Source organism: Grammomys surdaster, unplaced genomic scaffold, assembly GCF_004785775.1.
Source record: "Grammomys surdaster isolate TR1022 unplaced genomic scaffold, NIH_TR_1.0 172, whole genome shotgun sequence".
Lineage (NCBI taxonomy): Eukaryota > Metazoa > Chordata > Mammalia > Rodentia > Muridae > Grammomys > Grammomys surdaster.
In genome coordinates this window covers 5,249,383-5,273,665 of record NW_021604620.1, presented here as the reverse complement: position 1 = coordinate 5,273,665, position 24,283 = coordinate 5,249,383, and the positions used below count along the sequence as shown (strand labels likewise).

Below are 24,283 nucleotides of genomic sequence, written 5' to 3'. Positions count from 1 at the left end.
GAAGTTGGTAAAGACACCTGCTGCCAAAACTGACCACCTGAGTTTGATCCCCAGAATTTACATGGTGAGGGAAAGAACTGACTCACAGAGTTTCCCTCTGATCGCCACATGCATGCCTTAACATACACCTTTCCATAGTGGCTATACTAGTTCACATTCCCACATGCAATGTATAAGCGTTCACTTTGGCTCACACCCTCACCAAAATTTGTTGTCTGTTTTCTTAATGACTGATGTTCTGGCTGGGTGAGATAGAATCTTAATGCAATTTTAATTTGCATTTCTCTGATAGATAATGAGGTTGAACATTTTTATATGTTTATTGAACAAATTTGTGTTTTATTATTTGAATACTGTCTATTCATTTAGCTAGCCCATTTCTGGACTTGGTTGTTTGAATTCTTAAGTTTTTTAGTTCTTTGTATGTTCTAGATAGTAATCATGTCATGTATATAGTTAGTACATATTTTTCTCCCATTCTGTAGACTATTGATAAACTTAACTGTTTCCATAGCTATGCAGAAGCACTGTGCAGATTTTATGAGGTCCCATCTGTCAACTGTTGACATTATATCCTAAGTGAGTAGTCTTCTAATCAGGAAGTTATTGCCACTGCTTATATCTTCAAATAATTCCTTTGTTTTTTCTTCTAATGGTTTCAGAGTTTCAGGTCTTACATCAAAATCTTTCATCTATTCGAAACTGACACTCTTTTTTGCACAAGGTAACAAATACATACCTCGTTTCATTCTTCTACATGTGAATACTTACTTTTCCCATACCATTTGCTGTAAGAATGCTGTCTTTTTAAAATATATACTATATTTAATATATATATATTTGTATCATTGTCAAATCGGGCAACTTATACCTCTGGATTTGTATTAGGTCTTCTATTCCACTTATTGACATCTGTTTTTGTGTCAGCACCATGATGCTTTTGTTAATATGGCTCTGTAATATAACGTGAAATTGGTGACACCTACTGCATTAATCTTTTTGTTCAAGATTTCTAGGAGTATCTGGGATCCTCTGTGCTTCTGCATGAATTAAATTTTTATTTTCTATTGCTATGAAGAACTCATAAGGATTTGAACAGGTATTACATGGATCACTTTGGGTAAGATAGCCATTTTCACAGTACTAATTCTTCCAATCCCTGAGCATGAAAAGTCTTTTCAATCTAGTACCTACTTCGTTATTTTCCTCAGTGTTCCAAGTTTTCATTGTAGAGATTTTTCAATTTCTTGGTTAGATTTATTTAAAAAACAAAATTGGCTTGAGGTAAAAGCAAATGGAGTAATGATTTTGTTTTCCCAATTTCTTCCTCAGAATGTTGGTAATTGAAACAAACTCTATACCCCATCCTCTCTGCTCCATTTCACATTTTGGCATCTTTTACTTAGTATCCAATGTCAATTCAGAAGGCTGTCTCTGTCCCATAGATGTTCAGGTCTAGCCCATAACTTGGCTATTGTGACTAGTGTATGACAGGCACAGGTGTACAGATATTTCTATAGACACTTGGAAGCATTATTTTGGACGTATATCCAAAATTGTATAACTGGATCAAATTATAGCTCTAGCCTTAGGTTTTAGAGGAATCTGCATGCTCACTAGTATGTTGTATTTATACTATGCTGTAGTTTATATTCCCACCAAGGGAGTGAGTACAAGTGCCCCTTTCTCTCACTTCCTCACCAGTATGTGTGGTCTGCTTGTCTTAATAATATCCATCCTGGCTGGGTGAGATGGACTCTCAATAGATTTTTAATTTGTATTTACCTGAGCCAATCCAATTTTAAATCCTTGCTATTCTTCCCTGGGCTGTTGGGAGTCTTACTCAGAAAGTCATAGACTTTTTTTTTTTTGACCTCCATAATTCTTTTTTTTTTCTTTTTCCCCAATCTGCTTTTATACCATTTTAATTGGTATAAAAGTACTAATGTCAGCTCTAGGTTGAGTAACTAGCAATATAATAGATGCAAATAGTCAAGGAAGAAGTAAGACAATAAACACAAATAGTCAAAGAACAAGCAAGGCAATAAACAAAGTCCCACAATCATTCCTTTGATCACTGTTTCTAAGGGCTTATCAGGATGACCAAAATATCTGAGCCTACTTCCCTGTCCTAGCCCAAAGTCATATTCATGCCTGAAACCTACTTCTTTGTTCTGGCCTAAGATTTAGATTCCTGCCTGAAATTACTTCTTTGTTCTAGCCTAATGTTAGATTCCTGCCCGAAGCCTATTTCCTTGTCCTTGGCAAATGTCAGATTCCTGCCAAGCAGCCCCAAAAGCTCTCCACATCTCCCCCTTTTTTTATTTCATAAACAAGACTGAGTCTGTCTTAGGTCATTCCGACAAGAATGACTTCCTTACGTTTCATGGAATATGCATTATCAAAAGCAGTGCAGTTCTTAGGTCGGTAAGGCTCTGTGCAGAATCTTACCCATCCTTGGCTTGCCAGCCTGTTAAATTAATAATTCTGTCTGGGAGTCCATTTTCAGTTTCAAGCCATGTACTTTGGCTGCCAACATGTTGATGTTGTTAATGACAAGATTTAACAGGATGGGCAGGAATAAAAGTATTCTCAGGACAAAAAGAGAGCTAGCATGATCAAGCTATATATGCCATTCTTGATGCTTAACCAAAATGGAAATACTGACCTCAGGCCATGGATAATTTTATCAGCAATATCTGCAGCATCAAACAGAGCAGCATTCTTTAAATTCACAATCTCGATATGCAAAGTTAAAACATCCCGAGAGGTGTTAGAATTATGTCAAATATCCTGCAGGTGTCTTTAAACTTTTTCCTAATTATAATGACTATCACTGTAAATTTTAGAAGTAACACAAATCCATTGGAATTTAGCATGACACTCAAGATGGCTCCTTACTCTTAAACACTGAGCCTCCTTCCAATTATTTGAATAGGATGAAGAGCATCAATTCGTTGTTTCAATAGCCTATTTAAATCCTCTTGCATACTCAATACATTGGTAACATTTTTTTTGCTAAATGATTAACAAAAGTAGCTGTCTTAAATTCTTCTGTCAAAGCAATTGCAGAATCAGTGGTGCTAGCAATTAATGTAATTAAAGCTGTTATATCAGCAATAATCAAGCTCACTACCCTCTTGCTTCTGCTTAAAGCCTGATTCACTTCTTCCAGTACTTGCAAGCTTTTTTCAGAATATCAAGGCCCTGTAATATTCAGAGCAATAGCATAAAAGCTGGTTGATAGACCCTCATAACAGCCATGCCAGGTTTCAACACACTAACACAATTAGAAAATGTACAATCAATACAACTTACATTAAATACTGTAGAATACAAAAGTAATTTTAACATGACAATTAAAAGAGCCCTAACACGTGCACTAATACTTGTTTGAAATCCAGATCCTGTCCCAACTTTATCTCTTGCTAACATAACATCATAGAGAACTGCAGCCAACTTCCAAATATGTCTCTGAAAATGTTCAGAACCAGCCATCCAAATGAAGACTGTTATTTCCAATAATGGATTGATTTCTAGACCATCCATGATTGAGTCCAAATAACTGGTCACATTTAAGAAAGATACAAGAGTCATTATAACTTCTCTTTTTGATTCTCTATTCCACAAGATCTAAAAACTTGAGGCAAGGCAGCTTGTCCCATCTGGGATATAGGCAAGCAAAGGTGGGTCAGGAACATATGTCCAATACAGTTTCTCAGTCACCATCATCAGGGAACTCATCAAGCTCACAGGTCAGCATCTTTCTTTGTCCCAGCATCAACATGTCTCACCAATCACCCACCATGCTCCTTCAGCATCCTGCAGAAAAAAACACAAACATGCCCTCTTCCCCATATTAAATATCTGATCAGGATCATGCCATATGCCAGTAAGTGGATCCTTCCTTTTCAACTAGGCATAAAGTATGCCTAGTTGTAGGGTGCTATAGACACTCAGAAAGTTCCTTGGCATCCAAATTTTTTTTTAAAAATTAAAGTAAAAAGAACATGATTTAAATAAATTTGTGGTGTACAGGGATATACCTCCCCCTTTTTTATTTTATGAAGATATTGTTATAAAGTTCCATGGGCCCATTCCACAATACCTTGTCCTTGAGGATTATAAGGAATCCCAGTAAAATGGGTAATATTAAATTGTTGACAAAAAGTCTCAAATGCTCAACTGCAATAGCCAGTTCCATTATCTGTTTTTTTTTATTTTATTTATTTACATTTCAGATGTAAATTTCCACATCCCTTTCCACATCCCCCCAAACCCCAGAAAACCATTATCTCATCCCCCTCCTCCTACTTCTATGAGGGTATGCCCCTACCCATCCACTCACTCCTGCCTCCCCAACCTCGAATTCCCCCACACTGGGCCTTCTAGCCTTCAGGGGACCAAGGACTTCCTCTCCCACTGATGCCCAACAAGGCCATCCTCCAATACACATACAGCTGGAACCATAAGTCCCTCCATGTGTGTTCCCAGACTGGCGGTTCAGACCCTGGGAACTCTGGTTGGTTGGTACTGTCTCTCTCCCCATGGGGCCACAAGCTCCTTCAGCTCCTTCAGTCTTCTCTCTCACTCCTCCATTGGGGACCCTGTGAACAGTCCAATGGTTGGCTGCGAGTATCCACCTCTGTATATGTCAGGCTCTGGTAGATACTCTCAGGAGACAGCTATATAAGGCGCCTGTCAGCTTGCACATCCTGACATCCACAACAGTGTCTGCATTTGGTGACTGCACATGGGATAGATCCCCAGGTAGGACAGTTTCCGGATGACTCCTCTTCCAGTCTCTGCACCACACTTTGTCTCCATATTTGCTCCCATGAGTATTTTGTTACTCCTTCTAAGAAGGACCAAAGCACCCACACTTTGGTCTTCCTTCTTCTTGAGCTTCATGTGGTCTCTGAGTTGTATCTTGGGTATTGTGAGCTTTTAGGTTATTATCCATCTATCAGTGAGTGCATACCATGTATGTTCTTTTGTGATGGTGTTACCTGACTCAGGATGATGTTTTCTAGTTCCATCCATTTGCCTAAGAATTTCATGAATTCGTTGTTTTTTTTTTCTAATCACTACAATTTCACATTTTATTCCTCCTTTTAACTTATCCATGTCATAACTCATGCTTTATGTATTTTCTTTTTTATGTCATTTTTCTTTTCTTTTTTTTATTACAATTTATGTTTTCTCAAATCGTAGTTCATTCACACAGGGGTTATAAACACAGAAAGGCAGGATGTGGGGAAGGGAGTGACACTGGAGTGTGGGTGTTCAGGGGGAATACAGATATCTTCAGAACTGGGTATCAGCTGGGTGAAGGTTCAGGGGACAAGTCACTATGACTCTGCCTATGACTCACTTGTCCTTATCTAAGTTGGTATTGTCTGCCAAGGCTACCTATTTACAAGGTCTATGACTACTCAGGCTTGTAAATTTCCACAAAAGCTGCCTGTTTACATTAGCTTATAGCCATCTGTTTCAATGTTTTTCCACTGAGACCCAAGACTTGGTGTTAGTATACATGTATGACAGGCCTATTGCTGATTTTAGGCCTATGGCTGATTTTAGGCCTTCAGTGTGTAAGCAGGACTGCCCCTGACATCTCCTCCTTTCTCTAAGTATAGAAGGGCTGTGGCAATTCTAATCTTGCAAAGGCGGGGATAGAGGCCTGACCTCCAGTATTTGAAGGGGACCTTGTAATGGCTCCAGTCCCCCTGTCATTGTCAAGTGAGGCATGAGGGCCATACCCGTCCCTATGTCTTTTTCCTGGAGAGGGGATACTTTTGACATCAACCCCTATGCAGTCAGGCTTGTCCCTCAGGGAACCCAGATAGATATTTTTATCTTTTATTTATATTCCCTTGCAGTGCTTAGCCTCACAGCCTAAGCAAGAATTCAGGTCGCCTGTCAGAGGGAATTCTGGGTGGCCCCTCTCTGCTTGATCTAGGGGCAGAAGTCCCCCCTTTTAGGTTGGGTGGAGATGGGTTTTGGAAACGCTCTGTATAAAGTAACAACCTCATCTTGAGTCTCGTGGTCCTCCATAGCTAACTTATGATAATGTATCTGAGTAGGTTTTGCTACAAAATTATTTATCTGTTGTATCACAGAGTTAGTCCGCCTATTTGAGGGCCAGGGACCAGCAGAAAAAAGCAAAAAGAACCCAAATAATGGTCCCAGGATGGGAGGAAATAGGGTTGACAACCTTGGAGAGGCTGAAAACCAATTCTTGTACCAGCATTCATCAGTCTCTTTCTCTCTCTGATTTTTCTTAGGACCTTAACTACCTATTTCATGCTCTATTTAACCCTCCTTGTCTTGTCTATGTAAAGGCTACCTTCTTCTTTAAGGGCTGTACACAGTCCAGAGCTGTACACAGCCTTTTCTATTGTAATAGAGTAAATCAAGTCCCATAAGGATCTTTGCGATTTTAGGAGGTCTCTTCAGACAGTGAAATGAGGGATTTCTTTAGATTAATGATGTCAATCTCTAGCTGTTTGATGTTCTTGTCAGTGGCCCTTCAAAGGTCTGAGTAGTATAAGTTTGGAGGCCAGCATCTGGATTAGAACTTCTAACACCAGACATCACAGGTGATTCATTTTTACCTGGGATGCTGCCTGAGTTAAAGCTCCTGGGAGTCCCTCTTTCTCTTGGTTTTCTGGGGTTGGGTACAGAGCTGCCGCCTGTGACCCGATCCATGCTCGGGCCATACAGGAAGTCCGGAATTCGTTGTTTTTAATAGCTGAGTAATACTCCATTATGTAAATGTACCACATTTTCCGTATCCATTCCTCTATTGAAGGACATCTGGCTTCTTTCCAGCTTCTGGCTATTATAAATAAGGCTGCTATGAACATAGTGGAGCATGTGTTCTTGTTATATGTTGGGCATCTCCTGGGTATATGCCCAGGAGTGGTATAGCTGGGTCGTCAGTTAATACTATGTCCAATTTTCTGAGGAACCACCAGACTGATTTCCAGAATGATTGTACCAGCTTGCAATCCCACCAACAATGGAGAAGTGTTCCTCTTTCTCCACATCCTTGCCAGCATCTGCTATTACCTGAGTTTTTGATCTTAGCCATTCTGACTGGTATAAGGTGGAATCTCAGGATTGTTTTGATTTGCATTTCCCTGATGACTAAGGATGTTGAGCATTTCTTTAGGGGCTTTTCAATCATTTGAGTTTCCTCAGTTGTGAACTGTTTAGCTCTATATCCCATTTTAATAGGGTTATTTGATTGTTTGGAGTCTAATTTCTTGAGTTTTTGTATATATTGGATATTAGCTTTCTATCAAATGTAGGATTGGTAAAGATCTTTCCCAATCTGTTGGTTGCCATTTTGTCCTATTGACAGTGTCCTTTGCCTTATAGAAACTGCAATTTTATGAAGTCCCATTTGTCAATTCTTGATCTTAGAGCATAAGCCATTGGTGTTCTGTTCAGGAAATTTTCCTCTGTGCCCATGAGTTCAAGACTCTTCCCTACTTTCTCTTGTATTAGTTTCTGTGTATCTGGTTTTATGTGGAGGTCCTTTATCCACTTGGACTTGAGCTTTGTGCAAGGAGATAAGAATGGATCAATTTGCATTCTTCTACATGCTGACTTCCAGTTGAACCAGCACCATTTGTTGAAAATGCTGTCTGTTTTCCACTGGACAGTTTTAGCTTCTTTGTCAAAGATCAAGTGACCATAGGTGTGTGGGTTCATTTCTTGATCTTCACTTCTATTCCATTGATCTTCCTGCCTTTCTCTGTACCAATATCATGCAGTTTTTATCACCACTGCTCTGTAGTACAGCTTGAGGTCAGGAATGGTGATTCCCCTAGAAGTTCTTTTATTGTTGAGAAAAGTTTTTGCTATCCTGGGTTTTTTTGTTATTCCAAATGAATTTGCAGATTGCTCTAACTCTATGAAGAACAGAGTTGGAATTTTGATGGGGATTGCATTGAATCTGTAGATTGCTTTTGGCAAGATGGCCATTTTTACTATATTAACCCTGCCAATCCATAAACATGGGAGAGTTTTCCATCTTCTGAGATCTTCTTCAATTTCTTCAGAGACTTGAAGTCTTGTTATACAGATCTTTCAGTTGCTTGGTTAGATTTACACCAAGGCATTTTATATTATTTGTGACTATTGTGAAGGGTGTCATTTCCCTAATTTATTTTTCAGCCTGAAGGCTACTGATTTGTTTGAGTTAATTTTATACCCAGCCACTTCGCTGAGATTGATTATCAGGTTTAGGAGTTCTCTGGTGGAAGTTTTGTGGTCACCTAAGTATACTATCATATCCTCTGGAAATAGTGATATTTTTGACTTCTTCCTTTCCAATTTGTATCCCTTTGACCTCCTTTTGTTGTCTAATTGTTCTGGCTAGGACTTGCAGTACTATATTGAATAGGTAGGGAGAGAGTGGGCAGCCTTGTCTAGTCCCTGATTTTAGTGGGATTGCTTCAAGTTTCTATCCATTTAGTTTGATGTTGGCTACTGGTTTGCTGTATGTTGCTTTTACTGTGTTTAGGTATGGGCCTTCAATTCCTGATCTTTCTAAGACTTTTACCATAAAGGGGTGTTGAATTTTGCTTTCTCAGCATCTAGTGAAATGAACATGTGGTTTTTTTCTTTGAGTTTGTATACATAGTGGATTGCATTGATGGATTTCCTTATATTGAAGCATCCCTGCATTCCTGGGATACAGCCTACTTGATCATGGTGAATGATTGTTTTGATGGGTTTTTGGATTTGGTTTTCGAGAATCTTATTGAGTATTTTTGCATCAATATTCATAAGGGAGATTGGTCTGAAGTTCTCTTTCTTTGTTAGGTCTTGGTGTGGTTTAGGTATGCGTGTAATTGTGGCTTCATAGAACAACCTGGGTAGTGTTTCTTCTGCTTCTATTTTGTGGAATAGTTTGAAGAGAATTGCTATTAGATCTTCTTCAAAGGTCTGATAAAATTCTGCACTAAAAACAACTGGTCCTAGACTATTTTTGGTGGGGAGACTTTTGATGACTGCTGCTATTTCTTTAGGGGTTATGGGACTGTTTAAATGGCTTATCTGATCCTGATTTAACTTTGGTAATTGGTATCTATCTAGAAAATTGTTCATTTCATCCAGATTTTCCAGTTTTGTTGAGTATAGGCTTTTGTAGTAGGATCTGATGATTTTTTTTTTAATTTCCTCAGTTTCTGTTGTTATGTCTCCTTTTTCAGTTCTGATTTTATTAATTTGGATACAGTCTCTCTGCCCTCTGGTTAGTCTGGCTAAGAGTTTATCTATCTTGTTGATTTTCTCAAAGAACCAGCTCCTGGCTTTATTGATTCTTTATATAGTTCTTTTTGTTTCTACTTGGTTGATTTCAGCCCTGAGTTTGATTATTTCCTGCCATCTACTCCTCTTGGGACTATTTGCTTCTTTTTGGTCTAGAGATTTCAGGTGGGCTGTCAAACTGCTAGTGTATGCTCTTTCCAGTTTCTTTTTGTATGCACTTGGAGCTATGAGTTTTCCTTTTAGCACTGCTTTCATTGTGTCTCATAAGTTTTGGTATGATGTGCCTTAATTTTCATTAAATTTTTAAAAAGTCTTTAATTTCTTTATTTCTTCTTTGACCAAATTATCATTAAGTAGATCATTGTCCAGTTTCCACCTGTATGTGGACTTTCCACTGTTTTTGTTGTTATTGAAAGCCAGCCTTAGTCTGTGGTGATCTGATAGGATGCATGGAATTACTTCAATCTTTTTGTACCTGTTGAGGCCTGTTTTGTGACCAATTATATGGTCTGTTTTGCAGAAGGTACCATGAGGTGCTGAGAAGAAGGTATATTCTTTTGTTTTAGGATGAAATGTTCTATAGATATCTGTTAAATCCATTTGGTTCATAACTTCTCTTAGTTTCACTGTGTCTCTGTTTAGTTTGTTTCCATGATTTGTCCATTTCTGAGAGTGGGGTGTCGAAGTCTCTCACTATTATTGTGTGAGGTGCAATGTGTGCTTTGAGCTTCAGTAAAGTTTCTTTTATGAATGTGAGTGCTCTTGCATTTGGAGCATAGATGTTCAGAATTGAGAGCTCATCTTGGTAGATTGTTCCTTTGACGAATATGAAGAGTCCTTCCTTATCTTTTTTGATAACTTTTGGTTGAAAATCTGTTTTATTCTACATTAGAATTGCTACTTCAGCTTGTTTCTTGGGACCATTTCCTTGGAAAATTGTTTTCCAGCCTTTTATACTGAGGTAGTGTCTGTCTTTGCCACTGAGATGTGTTTCCTGTATGTAGCAAAATTCTGGGTTCTGTTTATGTATCCAGTCCATTAGTCTATGTCTTTTTATTGGGGAATTGAGTTCACTGATGTTAAGAGATATTAAGGAAAAGTGATTGCTGCTTCCTGTTATTTTTGTTCTTAGAGGTAGAATTATGTTTGTATGGCTATCTTCTTTTGGGTTGGTTGGAAGATATTACTTTCTTGCCTTTTCTAGGGTGTAGTTTCCCTCCTTGTGTTGGAGTTTTCCATCTATTATCCTTTGTAGGGCTGGATTTTTGGAAAGATATTGTGTAAATTTGGTTTTGTCATGGAATACCTTGGTTTCTCCATCGATGGTAATTGAGAGTTTTGCTGGGTATAATAGTCTGGGCTGGCATTTGTGTTCTCTTAGGGTATGTATGACATCTTGTGGAAAGCCGCGGCTTGTGCTGACAGCATTCGCCATTACAAGATGGCGCTGGCATCCGGTGCTCCAAGTAAACATCCGGTGCTCCAAGTAAACATGTAAACCGCGCATGTGCTATGGTAAAAAAAGCGCCAAGTCACAGCCCATCCCGGGGCGTTTTGGCGGGTAACGAGTAAGCAGCCAATCAGAAGTGAACACGCCGCTCCAAGGGTATATAAACAGTGCCTCTTCCGGGCCAGAGTCTTTCCTCCTTTTCATTGGAATAAACGTTTGCTGCGGAAGGATCCTGGTGTCCGCGTGTGTTCTTGCTGGCGAGACACGTGGGTCACAACATCTGTCTAGGATCTTCTGGCTTTTACAGTCTCTGGTGAGAAATCTGGTGTAATTCTTATAGGTCTACATTTATATGTTACTTTACCTTTTTCTCTTACTGCTTTTTAAAATTCTTTCATTTTGTGCATTTGATGTTTTGGTTATTATGTGACAGGAGGGATTTCTTTTCTGGTCTAGTCTATTTGGAGTTCTGTGGGCTTCTTGTATGTTCATGGGCATCTCTTTCTTTAGGTTAGAGAACTTTCTTCTGTAATTTTGTTGAAGATATTTACTGCTCCTTTAAGTTGGGAATCTTCTCTCTCTTCTACACCTATCATCCTTAGGTTTGGTCTTCTCATTGTGTCCTGGATTTCCTGGACATTTTGGGTTAGGAGCTTTTTGCATTTTGCATTTTCTTCGACCATCATGTCAATGTTTTCCATGGTATCTTCTGCACCTGAGACTCTCTCTTCTATCTCTTGTATTTTGTTGGTGATGCTTACATCTATGACTCCTGATCTCTTTCCTAAGTTTTCGATCTCCAGGGTAGTCTACCTTTGTGATTTCCTTATTGTTTCTACTTCCATTTTTAGATCCTGGATGGTTTTGTTTAATTTCTTCACCTGTTTGGTTGTGTTTTCTTGCAGTTCTTTAAGGAATTTTTGTGTTTCCTCTTTAAGGGCTTCTACCTGTTTACCTGTGTCCGCCTGTATTTCTTTAAGGAAGTTATTTATGTCCTCCTTAAAGTCCCCTATCATCATTATGAGAAGTGATTTTAAATCTGAATCTTGCTTTTTTGGTGTGATGGGGTGTCCAGGGATTGCTATGGCAGGAGAACTGGGTTCTGATGATGCCAAGTAAGCTTGGTTTCTGTTGCTTACATTCTTGCATTTGCCTTTCACCATCTGGTTGTCTCTAGTGCTACCTGCCTTCACTGTCTCTAACTGGAGCCTGTCTCTCCCATTATCTTGGTTGTGTCAGAACTACTCAGAGTCCAGCTGTCTCTGTGATCCTGGGATCCTGAGATCTTGGGTGTATGAGCTCCTGGGAGTCAGGTTGCCTCTGGGATCCTGGAATCCTATGATCCTGGGTGTGTTAGAGCTCCTGGGCATCCAGCTTCCTCTATGATCTGAGAATCCTCTGGGATGGGGGTCAGAATATGGTGTCTTCCCAGGAGCAGACTAGCTAAGAGTCTGCCCCAGCAAAAAGAACCAGGCAGAGATAGATTTAAAAAAAAAAAAGCCTTAGATCTTAAAAAGTCTAGATCTTAAAATGGTCTCCCTAAGCTCTCCTCTAAAAGTTTCAAAGTTCCTATTCTTAAATTTAAGGCATTGGTCAATGCTGAATTGATTTTTGTGCAGGTGAGACATGATGATCTATTTGTCTTTTACCCATTTTGTTCAGTTTTCCCAACACCAGTTTCTTTTCCAACCTGAAATTTTGACCACTTGATAGAAGATGGAGGTGGCTGCATAGTCTTGTTTCTGGGTCCTTGTTTTACTGCACACAGGTTTGCTTTTATTTCCAGTTTCATACTGTTTCACTTTATTACAGTTTGGTCTCAGGCACTATGATGACTCAAGATAGCTTTAGCTATTCTGGATCTTTTGTATTTTCCCTATTAATGTTTCCCTGGTTCTGTAAAGAATGTCATTGGAGGTTTAAAGGAGATTATATTGAATCTGTAGATAACTTTCAGTAATATGGCCATTTTCTCAAGACTAACTTTGCTAATCCATGAACATGGGATACCTTTTCCATCTTCTATGATCTTCAATTTATTTCTTAAGAAACTGACTGTTTGTTTGTTTATTGGAATTGTTGTTCATGGCATTGCTTTTCTTTCTTTCAGAAAAATGTTATGTATAAAAAAGTTCTTGATTTTTGTGTATTGAGTTTGCATCCTGCTATGCTGGTGAAAATGTATATTTGACTTAAAAGTTTTTATAGTGTTTTAGAGTCTTTTATGTATGAGATTAGGTTGTCTACAAATATAATTTTTCTTTCTTTCCTTTTGTACCCCTTATTTCTTTCTCTTGTGTTATCACTATGGCTAAGATTTCAAACACTATGTTGAGTGGTAAGAATGGATACTCTCATCTTATTCCTGATTTTAAGGGAAATGTTTTATCCATATTCAGTAGAATGATGTTTATATATTTATTATAAATTACTTGTTTTATATTTAGATATAATCCTTCTATTCCTATTAATCACTTCTTCGAGGTTTTCTTTTTATCATGAAGAGATGTTAAGATTTGTTGCAGGCTTTTATTGATGTATCTGTTGAAATGAAATGTGTTCTACTGTATATCCCAATTTGCATGTTAAGCCATTCTTGCATTTATGGCATTAAACCCACTTTATCATAAAGTATTTGTAAATATGTCACTGAATTTGGCTTGCAAATATTTTGAGGATCTTTCCTTTTAAGCCCATTAAGAAAAACTATTTGTAGTTTTCTTTTGTGTGGTGTCTTTTATCTTTGTTAAACACACATGAAGGTATTTCTTCATGTCCTATTTTATGAAACATGCTGAGGAGCACTGATGTTATTTCATTAAAGGTATGAAAGAATTCAACAGTGACTCCATCCAGCCTTGGGCTAGTAGTTCTTGGGACTCTAGTACTGCTTCATTATTATTGGTTGTTTCAATTTGGGCTCATATAATCTTGGTTAGATTTTGGCAAGTTACATATGTCTAGAATTTTATTCATTTCTTCTAGATTTCCAGATTTTTTAGTATAAGTTTTCAAAATATCTCCTGATTATCCTCTTGGCTTCAGAGGTATCTGTAGCTGCCTGTTCGGGTCAGTCAGCAGGGTCTCCAGCGCAGGAGTGAGGATGCACGCTTCCAATTCCCGCTGTGTCCTTCACTGTATCCCGCTTACTGGAGCTCCAACGTTGAGGCGCCACTTTGTAACAACCCGAGCTGCCTCACGTTCTGGGGGCCATTTTGTAACCGCCCGTTCTGCTGCTCTGGTCCGCGGGTCAGGGCCTAGCAAGAGAGAGAGTGGGGACGGAGACGCGAAGAATGGAGACAAGACAGGGAGTCTGATCAAGTCTCTCAAGTCTCTCAAGTCCCTTTATTGGAAGGAAATCCTGGGTATTTATACCCTTTACCACGTGCCTTGCCCTCGTGGACAAGCACAGCTGAAGGCACTACGTCATGTGCCTTGCAGCGTGTATATCACGTGCACCTAGCTAGCAGTGAGGAGACCACGTGCACCTAGCAGTGTGGATATCACGTGCACCTAGCTAGCAGTGAGGAGACCACGTGCGCTCAGCAGCGTGGATATCACGTGCGCCTTGCAGCTGGTGGCACTAAACAGCAAAACAAGATATGTGAGAAAAACAAGATGTTTATCAGAGTGTGCTCAGCTGTTTCGGGCTGTTGAAAACAAGTCTCTTGTCAGGGTATATGGCCTGAGATGGCTGCAAAGATGATAGCCACTTTCAGCTAGGAGTTGGCTCCCAACAGGTATCCACTATAATATGCTCTCTTTAGCTCTAATTGTATTGGTTTGAATATTCTCTTTCTCCTGGCTAGCTTGGTTAAGGGCTTGTATATATTGTTTATCTTTCCAAAGAAGGAATTCTTCACTTCAGTGAACCTTTGAACTATTTGCTTAGTCATCATTCTATAGCTGCCTGGTTTTTATTGTTTCTCAGCTCTTCAGATGCACAGATAGTTTTTCTCCATGTAGATATTTACATCTATACACTTCCCTCATAGAACTATGTTTCTTTAACCCAAAGATCTGGGAGTTTCATTTTCATTTGATTGTAGGAATTTTCATTTTTTCTGAGGTTTCTTTAGTGACTCTCCAATTATTCAAAGGAATATTGCTTAGTTTATAGGTGTTTGTATATTTTCTATAATTTCTCTTGCTTCTGCTAACCAAATTTTGATCCAATAAGATACAAGAAATTATTGTTATTTGTTGTTATTTATTTAATAACTCTTTTCTCTTCATCTTATATTGACCACTGAACAGCTCACTTTCCCTGCCTTCCTTAGAACACTGATTCTGGGCTACCAGAAAATCCTAAAAACCCCAAATCAACCCTTTTACACTTGTAGTTTCTGGCAATGTAATTTGACAAAATGCAAAGTAATCAAAAAAGTGATATCACATTTGTACAATAAATAGAACATTAATTACATCATCACAACTTAAAACTTTTATAATCACTGAATTCTCCACTTTGTTTTAAAACTATTCTTAATGTATTTATATTAAGAATATATGTATATACATATTGAAAGAGAATATTATGGCCATTCACACTTGGTCTTATTAAACTGATTCAGCTATAATTAACTGGTTGATATAGCAAAAAGGGGCTTTAATATCCTTCTAGTCACATCTAAATTGACTTCAGCTTTATTAACTTTGCCTCAATACTACATTTCTGTTTGTTCTCCTTACTCTGTTTTAAATTACTGAATATCTCTATTTTTGACTGACATGTTCATAATAATGGGTCAGAACTGACCAAATACATACTGGAATGAATACTGCATCTAAAGAAAATTTCCCTCTGTGATATAATAAAGTTTGTTAATTATGCTTTCTAAAGAAGTAATGACTTGGCATTTTTCTGTCCTTCATGGCTTTAATTATTTAAAGGCCTTTATTAACAACTGCATCTTCCAAATATGATCAAATATTTAATTCTGCTAATTATTGGTAAAATATTTATCTTTGCCTAAATCCATTCCATAGGTTAACCACACATGCTACATTTCTACATTCTCATGTTTCTAATATAGACATAGACTCTTTTGTGGCTTTGTTTCTTTGTCTCATAGATCTTTCCTGAGGGCAGCATATCTAATCATTCCACTCCTGTTAGCTTTATACAGAATAACATTAAATCAATGCAGCATGCATAGTATGACTGATGAATTTAGTCAGAAGGACTCTGTTTTTCTTTGTTTTGTTCTGTTGGTTTTTTTTTTCTATTTTGGGGTAGTAGAAGCAATACTATAGCAAATACCATTGCATATTTGTTAATCCATGTGTTTGAACATGTATACTTCTACAATAGAAATGCTACATTAAAAGGTATGTGCATTTTTAAGAAGACAATTCTGAATGGACCTCTGGAAATCTATTCTATTTTTTTAATTTCCATTAACAGTGTATAAGTACCAATTTCCTCTTAGTGTATCAACAATGGGTATTAACAATGACTTTTTCAAATCTAATTAATAGAGAGCTATCTTACTGTAGTATTAATTTACACTTCCCTGACCACTAATTAGGTTTTATTGACTATTTGTGTTTTCTTTTATTGGAAAACCTTGTTTCTATTCTATACTTGGGTTTTATTGTTTTCTTTACAGAGATTTGGTAGCGTTCATGATGCAGTAGGGATATTAATTCTTTGTTTCACAAGTTGGAACCATCTTCATATAGTTTGCTACTTTTAAACTTTATACTTTTATCATACAGAAAGCTAAAATTTTATAGAATTTGAATTTATGTTTCTTAAATACGGCTTATTTGTTCCTGAGATTTTAAATAAAATTTTCCAAATATTTTTCTTAATTGCTCTGTTTCTTACATTTAGGTATTTAATCAAACTGGAATGTTTTGTGTGCTCACAAATATTGAAATAAAATACTTTTACCTATGTAGCTAGCCAATTATCCAACCACATTCATTTATTAGTGCATTATTTTATCATTAATTCAAAATGGATTTTACATATATATGTATGTATATACATATATATATGTGTATATATATGTATATGAATCAATTTCTACACACTGTATTTTACTTCCTTGACCCATGTTTTTCCTTGCATCAATAAAGACTATCTTTTGGTTTGTTCCAATATCTGATACAATCATTCCTCCTTGCTTAGTCTATCTTAAATCTCTTAGTACTTTAAATTGATATAGTTCATCACGGCTTATATAATTCATAGTATAAACTACAATACGCTTCTTATTTTCAAAATAATTCCCTCCTCCTTCAACACTGACTCATTTTGAAAACAAATTTTTATTCCATCCAGTACAGATAAACAGTCTATTTTCTTTGGTTTTTAATATTTCTAGCTGAGTTATTTTATAAGTCTCTAAGATTGCAAGCAATGTGCCTCCAAACATTGGCAATGCTATGACAATGTGTTTAATACTAAAAGTGTATTTTAAAGCTTTACATTGGCTCTGTGAAGAAGGTAAATAGTATCAGTATTACACATGTTTTAATCTTGTTGTGACTTTGGAACTATTGAGGCATAAATCTGACCACCAAAACTAGAAGATATTAACTTATTATTTTTGCCAAGATTTTCTTCCAGCTGTAAGTCCCAAATGTTATCAATGTTATCATCCATCCTTCATATGCCCTCCTAGGCTGAAGCAAGAAAGTAGGAGGCTACAATGCTGTGTACTGGGAAAGAGCTGCTGACCTGGAAATCAAGTGTAAAGATAGATACAGAAGATTCTAAGTCTATTTAAAGCAGATACTAGGAGACATTATGTTTAACTGAACTGATGGGAGAATTGGGTTACAATTCTAGAAGGAATAAGAATATCAAGTTGATTCAAGAGATTTCTGTTTATGTGCATGGATGTTTTGTATGTATGTATGTATGTATGTATGCATGCATGTGTACCGTGTATGCTTGGTACACGTAACATGTCCATGTCTAACGTCATAAGAAGGTACCAGATTCCCTGGAAGTGGAGTTATAGATGGCTGTAAGCAATCATGTGGATGTTAGGAGCCAGATCCAGGTCCTCAGTAAGAGCATTTGGAGAGATTGCTCAGTGGTTGAATACTGGTTGCTCTTGCGGAAGATCTGGATTCAGCTCCCAGCACTGATGTGGCTCACAACTATCTGTAATGTCAGTTCTAGAGGATCCAAGACCCTTTTTTGTCCTCTGTAAGCACTGCATGAATTTGGTGCACAGATATATGTGCTGGCAAAACACCCATAAACATATGCTAAAAATAACTAAATCTTAGGGAACATTTTTAAAGAAAAGATTGGGCTTTTATTAATATTTAACATGAATAAATACTTGAATTCCATGTCTTGAATGAGCTATGATGTCACTTGCCATCCAGGATGGAAGTAACATAACTAAAAGTGTTCACAGCATCCCTTCGGTCACTCACCTTTTCCACACTGAAGAGTAATGGAGTACTTTACCAGTGAGTTTAGCAGGATTATAGATCATTAGATTAGACCATTGCTCACAAAATCAAGTTACTTAAAGTATTTACAAAGAAACAGCAATACTGGATGAAGCTAGATGATAGTAACAGTGCAAGCAGAGTGGGGGAGACATAAAAGCCATCAGAAAGCCATCAGTGCCAGTCAGCTGCCCTGGGTCCTGCCCATCTTACACAGCCCACTGACAGAGCAGAGAGCACCCTCCATCTGCAGCAGGGCATCGCTGGAGAGCTTGTGAAAATCCTCTACAGTGCCTATTACAAAACAGAAGAGGATTAAAAGATTACTTTTAAATGGTAGATAAAGTTTCTAGATTTTTTTTTTTAGAAACTTCAGTCCCATAGTGGATAATACTGAGAAGATAAATTAACACTAAGAAAATGTCATTATTACTTGGTGATAGTTTCAATTGCATCTAACTTAAACCTCTTGGTAATTTGGATTTGATACATTTTTATGCAGCCTAATAGAATTCATAATGCCGATTATAAAGTCTTCCATTCTCTTCAAAATAGATTCTCATTATTTCTGTTACATTTTCTCACACATTTTGCTTGTTCACAAACTTACTGCCACATCCAGAGAATACACAATGACAGAAAACATAAAGTCATCTCAAGAATGCTAGACACTTTGAAGTCTAAAGTCCTACCTAAATAATCCATCCACACTTGAGACCTTGACAAATGCAAAGCTACACTAATCACCTTTGCTTTACTAAGTACATTTTAAAGTTTCATTTTCCAATTTAACATATTGACAGATAATTTTTTAAAAGCTTACAGTTAAAACACTTGTAAACAGAGTGGCTATCGAGTTCAGCCTTGAGCTCAGAATTCCTGCTCACATTTATCTGTTCAGGTGCCATGTAAGTTTCCTGGCTCTATCCCATCTGCAGCGTCTCTCACTGAACCTCGAGCTCTCACTGACTCGCTAGACTGGCTGGTCAGCAAGCCCCAGGGATCCTCCTGTCTCTGCCTCTGGAAACCTGCAGTTCCACATGTGCAGCTTTCATGTCCAGCTTTTCATGTGGGTTCTGAGGAATCGAACTCAGGTCTCTGTGATTGCACAGAAGGCGCTTTACCAATGGAGCCACCCTCCCAGCCCCAAATTCCTTCTATATATGAAGATGTTTTTAAAATTCCTTTACTATTGCTTTTCTTAGCCTTTTGGCTAAAATCAAGAGAAGAATTCCTTAACCAACTTACTTCATTTCTATTTTCCTTATTATACACACAAAGAGATAAGAGATGTAAGACAACAAGTTGGTATCCATTCAAAGGGACTTTTAAATAACTCTAAATATTTTTAGGAATTAGTAAAGTATATTATAGTTCAATTCAGTACTTTTTCTTTTTGGTTAAGGATAGATAAAATAATGACACAAAATATTGCTATTTTAGTGCTATCTGCTATAGCCTGGCAGGTGCTAACAACACCTCCACATTTGTTCATTTGTTTAAACATGACTGTAGTGGGAGGTGGGGTCTTTGGGAACACCTCTTAAATAGGGTATAGCCCTCATGATATAATTAGTGGGCTTAAGGATAGAAACAACAGAGTGTATGTAGTTTTCTTTCCGACTGGTTTGCCATCATATAAAAAACACCAAGAAATATCAGGCACCTCAAAATGAGAAAACGAGTCCTTGCCAGATATGGAGTCTTCTTGTCACCTTATTCATATACTTCCTTCTCTAACACTATGTGAAAGAAACATTTGCTGTTTTAACTACCCCATCTTCAGTAATCTTCTATAGCAGGCCAAACTGGCTAAGTGCCTTACATTCAATTCAGTGTTGTAGAAATACAGCTCTAGATGAAAAGACTGTAAAGTGCAGAGAAATTAGAAGCAAGCTAACCAGCTGGTAATACAACTACTACCAAGCACATATAAGCAGTGTCAAGGACTCTCTTGTGTGGCAGGAAATTTTCCCCACAAGTTGGGAGGAGTAAGGAAAGGAAGAGGAGAAGGAAGAGGAGGAGCAAGCTTGAGGCAGAGATGTAGGAGGATGGAGAGCCACACATATATGGAGAGCAGTCCTGGGTAACAACTTACATCTAGGTTAGTTAATTGGTTAACACTTCCAATTGTGTGGGCATCTTGTTATTGAGCACTACCAAACATATAAAGCCTTTGGTTAATCATTAAGCATTAGAGTCTCATTTCTACTGGGTAGCAAGTGGATGGCAGGATGGTCTGGGCTCAGCCCAACCTTGTGGAGACAGCGCGGAAGATTGGCAGACCCATCTTTCATGCTGGTATCTTGTGGGTGGCAAGGCCGGTGTCTCTGGCTGCCTGAGCTGGCAGCTTGGGCGGGTGGCCTGGCTCGTGATCTCAGGCCTAGCCTAGTCAGGACCATGGTGGTTCCGTATCACAAGACAGATCGGGTGCTCCGTTTTAAATATCTCCATCAACACCCTTGGAATACAGGAGATGATGCTGTATAAATGACAGGCAATAAGGAACTTTCTCAAGGATAATGGCAACAAACTGAGAAGCATGAATGAATATGAAGGTGAAAGCCAGCCCCAAACAGTTGTGTTCTTCTCCCTATGTGATCCTTCTGCCCACCTTGTTCTACTGTCACACCTGGTACTTAGACCACTCTACTCTACACTGTACTAGTGTACACTAACTATCCAACACCATTAGACCACAAACTCTTTGAGAGCAAAGACACTGTTTTTGTATCTCTAGAAATTGAGTGGATTGATTTGATAGATATGCTGTTCTCTATACACTGACCCTTAAATACCTCAACAATATTTAATATCCTAGAATTCATGGATTTTGTTCTCCCACATTTCAGCACAGCATCTGGAATTAGCTAAATATTCCAACAGGCGGGTAATGGATCAGGAGCAATGTTTTATATGTAACAAGTATCATTAGTTAAACTGAATATGTTAAAGAGACCACCAAAACCTGCAGAGTCACTAAACAACTCTAAACAACTTAATCCAGTATATTGTAGATATTTATAGCCTTCAAATGAAGTTCATGAGCCAAGAATGTCTATATGGGAGATATATATATATATATATATATATATATATATATATATATTCATTCCAAAGATTTCTGTATTCCATAAAGTGTTAAATTGCAGCAGCTTTTGAAAAAAATCAGAAAATACATTATTTGAGTTAAAATATTATATAGTCCTATTGTTGAATGGAACAAGGATGATATAAGATAGAGAATCACCAAGAAGATCTGGTGAAGCATCAATTTTTAATACAATGTATATGTATTTTGTGACTGATGTATCCCAGATGGCGAAATTACAACATACCCAAGGAGTTCTGAAAAGCATCAGAATTTAATGAGACAGTATGAATAAATACATACAGAATAGGAATGAAGATAAATGCTTGCTTATAATAGAAATATTTTTTATTTTTATTTGTGTGTGAATGAGAAAAATAATGATTGTTCTTTCAAACTGAGATGGAGGAGGAGCAGGAGCAAGAGCGGGAGCAGGAAGAGGAAAAAAAGAGGAGGAGGAAGAGGAGAAGGAGCAGGAAGAAGAAGAGGAGGAGGAGGAGGAAAAGAGGAGGAGGAGGAGGAGGAGGAAAAGAGGAGGAGGAGGAGGAGGAGGAGCTGGAAGAGTATCATTACACTGTCCCAGCACTGTGGTTAGAGGAAGTGCAGCCTTTTTTTTTAAGTCAGGTTCTCACAGATGGTGTAACTCTTATGGATTGGAGGACAACAATAGTATCCATTCCACTTCTTCAGAGCTGGACTGTGTCTTTAAGTAGAGACTCCCTATGTAAGTGGAGCTGTTGTGGAACTCAAGATGTTCCTAAGATATAGATTCCTGCCTGAAATTCCTTCTTTGTTCTAGCCTAACGTCAGCTTCCTGGCTGAAGGCCCCTTCCTTATCTATTTGTGTTTATTGTCATGCTTGTTTCTTGACTATTTGCATCTATTGTATTGCTAGTTCCTCAACCTAGAACTGACCTTAATACTTGCATGTAATTAAGATGGTATAAAAGCAAAAAGGAGGGGAGGGATGGGATAGGGGGTTTCCAGGGACAGGAAATGGGGGAAGAGGAAGGCATCTGAAATATAAATAAATAAAATATCCAATAAAAAGAAAAAATAAGTGATTGATGGGAAAGGCCAAGCCCATTATGAATGGTGCCATCCCTGGGTTCTATAAAAAAGCAGACTGAGCAAGCCATGGGGAGCAAGCCAGTAAGCAGCACCCCTCTATGGCCTCTGCATCAGCTCCTGCCTCCAGGTTCCTGACCTGTTTGAGTTCCTGTCCTGACTTCCTTTGATGATAAACAGGAATATGGAAGTGTAAGCCAAATAACCTTTTTCCAACAAAACAGATGTCCCTAACTCACCAGCTTACTGAGATTACAGGCATTCCCCTCCCCAAAGCACACATCTTTTTTGAAGTTTCATCATTTGCATTTTCTGGATACTATCTCGCTTATAATCAAAACCCTAATTTTGAGCACATAATATAATTCAGTCAATCATTTATTTTAAAAATAAATAGTATATAATAACACTTAGAACACATAAGCAATATTATAGGTTGCTCATTTGTGTCCTGCCTACCTCCAAAGAAAACTTAATATGATGAATAACATACACATAATGTTTTGCATTGGATTTCATAATATATTAGAGACACCAGAAAAAGATCAGGACTTGGTCAAAAGCATAAGGTTGACACTGGAAAAAGGGGGAAATGCCTAAATATGCACACTAATAAACATGGAAAGTGCCTACGGGTTTGCTAGGCCTATAGGCACTGCAAAGCACATACAGAGAAGTCTAGAGCAACCGAGAATGTGAGTGGTTGGAGTTCAGAAGTAACAGATTCAAGGTCCACATCCCTTGCTGGGTTGAACACCAACAGAGATGATGACTTTAGTCAAGTGAAGCAGGGATGGTTGACGTTGTAGTGAGATTAACCAAGGTCTTGAGAAAAACCAACAGTTGCAGCTGCTGGAGAGCTTTTACATTCACTCAGAAGCATCTGCCTTACACTAGACACAAAGTAAACAAAGGACTCATAAACAGGCTGACGGTCAATCTTAAATACACAGATGGCCATCTGGTAATAATAATAAAAAAGAACAAATTCTGAAAGAGAGGAAACATGGGAAGAACTCACAGCCCATAAAACATGATTTTAATAGGGAATAGTGTAAGATATTCATAATTCTATAGCCTCTATTTTAAAAATGAATAGAGTATCATGGAAATTTTAAATCAGAACATTAAAACTGTAAATCAATTTCCATGTTATTGAAATAGTAAAACAAAAGTCTTATCAAGGAGCTTAAATTTTAGTTACAGGACAGCAAAAAGAGATAAGTGGGTAAGGGCACTTTCCACAAAGCCCGAGACCTGTTCTATCCTCAGAGCCAAGATGGTGGAAGGAGAGAAGTGATTTCTGCAAATTGTCATCTCACTGCCACACATATCCCATGACACACATGTTCCCAGACACATGTACACACATGCATGTATATGCACACAAATAAAGTTGTAAATGAAATTTATGAAATACAGTTAAAATTTTTTTTCAAAATGTATCCCAAATTTGAGAAATGGATTTATAAGAGAAATAGACAAGCAATCAAGAAACAAATAGAGAGCCAGTAAGTTTTATCAATGTATTAGTTTATGATGGCCACCATAACAATCTGTCATAGAATGGGTTACTTAAGAGAAATTTCATTTTGTCAGTAATGTGGACTAGTCTAAGACATAGGTTCTGTCTGTTTTTCTGGTAGATTTTCTTGGCTAGGAAACCAAGACTAGCTAATTTTTCATTTATGGCATTTCCTTGGTGTGTACAGGAGAAGCCAGAATGAAATCTTTGGTGTCTCTTCTTATGAGACACTGATCCTATAAGGACTTTTGTATTATATTTCAAAGGTTGTGAGAGATTTCATTTACTTTAATAGACAATGTGCACACCTGATGGTGTATGACCTGTTTTTTTTTCAAATGGAAAAACTATACAATTTTAAATTTAGATAAGTAACTATAAAATTGGAGGTTTTGAGGTGGGTGTGATAGCTCATACCTGTAATCCCAGCACTTACAAGCCT

General features: G+C 37.7%; 1 protein-coding gene across 3 annotated transcripts in view; it reads right to left on the bottom strand.

Annotated features, from left to right (window-relative positions):
- The window catches only part of Zcwpw2 (zinc finger CW-type and PWWP domain containing 2), a 108,452-nt gene that overhangs the window by 76,919 nt on the left and 7,250 nt on the right, over window positions 1–24,283 (bottom strand). The gene's annotated exons all lie outside the window — the stretch shown is intronic.